Source organism: Cervus elaphus, chromosome 12 (genome assembly GCF_910594005.1).
Source record: "Cervus elaphus chromosome 12, mCerEla1.1, whole genome shotgun sequence".
NCBI lineage: Eukaryota > Metazoa > Chordata > Mammalia > Artiodactyla > Cervidae > Cervus > Cervus elaphus.
In genome coordinates this window covers 15,245,465-15,249,865 of record NC_057826.1, presented here as the reverse complement: position 1 = coordinate 15,249,865, position 4,401 = coordinate 15,245,465, and the positions used below count along the sequence as shown (strand labels likewise).

The window sequence follows — 4,401 nt, the reverse complement described above, 5'->3', positions numbered from 1 at the left end:
TGACAGTGTGTGTGTTCCTAGCACTGACCGACGTTTCCAGCACTGGCTGAACCAGAAAAAGGGGTGTGTCAGATGTGAGTTGTGAACGTGTATGTGTCTGTGCAGGTGTGTGCGTGTGTGACTGTGTGTTCCTGTGTGTGTGTGTCCATCCACATGTATATGTGTCTGTGTGTGCCTCTGCCTGTGTGTCTGTGCCTGAGTGTGTGTTCACATGTGCATCTGTGGATGTGTGCTCATCACATGCCCTGCAGAACTCCTGGTTACTTCACTAATTCACTCACTCCTCCAGTCACATATTCCTTTAACACTCTTAAGTAACAAATCTTAAGATGGTCAATTCTAATTCTGTTAAGTGCCTCCCATGGTGCCATGAGAGCATATGCCCATGATCCTGTGATGTCATGGGCCCGGAGCTCTCTGTAGGTCTCTCTGATCCCGAGCACTGCCAAGTAGCTTACCACCTGGTTCCCATACCCCTTGAAGTTCTGTGGGTGTTCTCTGAGCTTTATTTATTTGCAGAGCCCTATTTCTCACCCTGGAGGAGGGCGTGGCTACACACTCCAGTATTCTTGCCTGGAGAATCCCCATGGACAGAGGAGCCTGCCGGGGCTGCAGCCCATGGGGTTTTGAAGAGTTGGACACGACTGAGCGACTAAGCACAGTGCACATTGCTCACCCATCCCTGTGGTCTTGGGCCACCCCTGAGAACATGGCAGTTCCTTTTGCTGCCTTTTGCCACATCAGGCACATGGATCCCATCAGAGGGTTCCTGTGGCAACTCCAGGTGTATGCATGTGACTCTGCATAGGTGTGTCTTCACACCCCTGGATGTGGGAAGGTGTGCTCTTGGCTGTGAGGTCTGTGTGGGGTGTCTCCAAGTGTGTGACTGTAACTCTAAGCTGAGCCTAGGCCTGGACCCACTCCCAGCCTGTCCCCAGAAGCCCCTACTGTGTTGTCCTGCCAGTAATTACAGCAGATAAACTGCTCCAGTTGAGGGCTGCCGTCCCCGGCTGGCTGCCAGCCGTGCAGCCCCAGGCTGCGCTGTGGGAGTCCATTCATTTTAATAAGAGGTACACCCTGTGTTATTAAGAAGAGTGTTTATTACTGTCGCCGCGCACTGACAGCAGCTTCCATCATCGTTAAACGGCAGATGCGGGGAGGGCAGGGGTGCTGGGTCCTGCAGCTCTTCCGAGGTACCCACCCAGTGGGGGAGGCTAGGGAGGGTCTTCTCTCCCCTGCCTTGCCCCAGGGCTGCATGGCATCGCCCTTTCTAGCAAGAACGCAGCCTTTCAGCTGAGCCTCACCCTGCTGGAGTGGGGGTGGGGGCTGGCGGAGGGGGGATGGGGGGAACGCGGCTTAGCATCCAGATGCTGCCCCAGAGGAAAAGGGGGCCGGGGTTTGGGTTTGTCTCTAGGGCCAGACAGGGTGACCCGTTGGCCCACCTGCCAGGCTCCTGGTTTCACTTGGAACGCCCCCACCCAGGGCTTTTTTCAGTCACTGAGTAAATGAAGCCTTGCCAAACTCCTTACCCTTCCTGTCGTCTTTCAGGATGTTTGGGGTGGACAAGCGTTAGATGCAATAATAAGAAATGTAATGAAATAGAAGGAACAAAGTTTTCTAAACATTCTTGGTTCATGACACTCTTAGGGTCTTGATCATTTTTTTGCAATACCCCTGGGTCAAAATAAATACCTAAAAGTTGTGTTTCTTAAGTAGTTAGGTCTACTTAAGCTGAAATATTTGTGTTTTCACAACTGATTAGCCATTTGAAAAAAAGAAAGGTACACATAAACTTAAATTTTAAAAATTATTGTAACTTATTTGGCTGAGCCTGGTCTTAGCTGTGGCATGTGGGGTCTTCCATCTTTGTTGTAACACGTGGGATCTTTAGCTGCGCCATGCTGACTCTTAGTTGCAGCATGTGGGATCTAGTTCCCTGACCAGGGATCGAACCTGGGCCCCCTGCATTGGAAGCACAGAGTCTTAGCCACTGGACCATGAGGGAAGTCCTGACATAAATTTAAACTTAAAAAGATTTTATTTCATTGTTAACTGTAATCACATACTGATGGGACATGTGTGCCTGTTGGCCACCACACATCTTCTCAGACTTTGGAATAAGATCGACCAGCTCTGCTTTGACTTTTATTGTAGCAACCACTGAAAATCCAGCTTCTTGAAGATATGCGACCACTGCAAAGAATGTTGTATGATCCAACGCTGAAGCTGTGAACTACCTCAGGTTGGTAATTCACATCGTGTTTGGCAGATATCAAGTATTTGCTCAACACTGGCAGATGCTGACTGTTTGCTGGGAAAGTTTATAACATCCTGTGATGCCCCCGTGTGTGAGGAGTGCCCAGGAGACCACAGTTTGGCAACCATGGTGCTAGAAGACCTGGGTTCAAGTCCCAGTTTGTTTTCTTGTTTATATATCTATTTATTTAGCACAGGTTCAAGTACTGATTCTGTACTTCTAAGAGCTTTATAAGTATTAACTCATTTAATCATCATAACAATCTTATCAGATAGATGCTATTGTGTGATGATTGATTTACGTGCCAACTTGATGAGGCTCTAGTAGCCAGTTGTTTGGGTAAGCACCAGTCTAGATGTTGCTACAACGGTATTTTTTAGATATATTTAGCACACAGACTTTGAGTAAAGCAGATCACCCTCTATAATGTGGATGGGCCACATCTAATTAGTTGAACATTTTAAGACCGAGATTTCCTGAAGAAATTCTCAAGACTGCATCATAGAAATCCTGCCTGAGTTTCCAGCCTGCTGCCCTTAAGAGCTGGAATTCAAACTGCAACATCAACTCTTACCTGAATTTCCAGGCTGCTGGCCTGCCCAATTCCATGAGCCTTAAAATTAAACATTCTTTCTCTCTTTGAGAGAGAACCTAGCTTGATTAAAACCTTATTATCCTCATTTATGGATTAAAAACACTGTTCAGCTACTAACTAGTTACTAACTAGCTGTGTGACCTTGGACAAGTCTTTTTCTCTTTGGGCCTCTGTTTTATCACAGCCAGATGAAGCTGGACAAGATGAATTGAAGGTTACTTCTAGTGCTAACATATGGTCTAGGGGGTGCTATGCTGTGCTTAGTCGCTCAGTCATGTCCAACTCTTTGCGACCCCATGGACTGCAGCCTTGCAGGCTCCTCTGCCCATGGGGATTCTCAAGGCAAGAACACTGGAATGGGTTGCCATGCCCTCCTCCAGGGGCTCTGGGGCGTGGTGGTGGATAAACAGGGCTTCCATCCTGCCTGGAAAGTCATGGTAGGCCTTGTTTGTTGGCTACCTAACAGCCATTCCTAACCCACTTATCCTTTGCCACCACTGTCTATACAACATAGGTACTCCAGTTCCTAGCCTTACTTGTAGCTAGGGAAAACCATGTAACCTTCTTAGGGCTAATGATGTACAAGCGAGAAGTACACTGGGGACTTCTAGATGATATATTTTGTTACCCCATAGGAAAAGGAAGAGAATCCCCTTTCTTTGTGCCTCTTTGAAGGCCATGATATCTGGAGCTTCAGCAGCAATCTTATAACTATGGGGCACAAACCAAAAGCTAAGGATGGCAGAACTGAAACAGAAAGAGTCTGGGTTCTCAATACATGGTTAACCAATGCTCAGCCAATCCTAAGACCTGCCACCTCTGAACTTCTTGGTTATTCCAATCCTTATGATCAAGCTATGGTGTCTGGTGTTCTGTTACTTGCAGGTCACACACAGCACTTTTAACTGATCCAAACACCTTCCTCTATTGCTTAGCTTGGTTTAGTGAGTGATCAAGGGCAGGGTCCTGACTTTGGGGATTGTTGTTTTAGGTCTCAAGGAAACTGAATTTACTGTCCTTGATTGAGTATAACTTTGACTCCAAGAACAGAGACACTAATACCACGTTGTCTGAAATTTCTAATAGGTGGTACCACACGTTCTTGATCAGAAAGATTGATAGTCCCCAGTTTTAGAACAGTACACTTATCAAGTAGATGGATTTGGAGCTCATAGAAAGGAATGTGGGTCACAAGGGGTCATCATTGTTTATACCAGCCAAACCGCACTTTCTGTGTTTTATAACACTGATGAGGGGAAAGGCAGAGATATCATTCTTGTATGTCAAGGCATTTGATAAAACCTATCACAAGAGACGTGGGGCCTGGTACAGAAAATGGGGGTTGAATAATAGCACAGCTCTAGTTCATATCTCTTGATTAATCAAGGCCCAGCTGTCTGTTTAGCCAACACTTTCATATCACTCACCATGTGCTAGGTCCTGTTCTAAGGGCTTTACAAATATTAGTTCATTTAATCATCATGACAATCTTTTGAGATTGGTTCTATTGTTATTCTCACTAAAGAGGTCTAATCATTGAATTGATGGA

At 46.3% G+C, this 4,401-nt stretch overlaps 1 non-coding gene across 1 annotated transcript; it reads right to left on the bottom strand.

Moving 5' to 3' along the window:
• Positions 1-1,932: 1,932 nt before the first annotated feature.
• TRNAG-UCC lies at positions 1,933-2,005 on the bottom strand. Its single transcript has one exon. It is a non-coding gene; the product is annotated as a tRNA-Gly (tRNA).
• Positions 2,006-4,401: the final 2,396 nt, after the last annotated feature.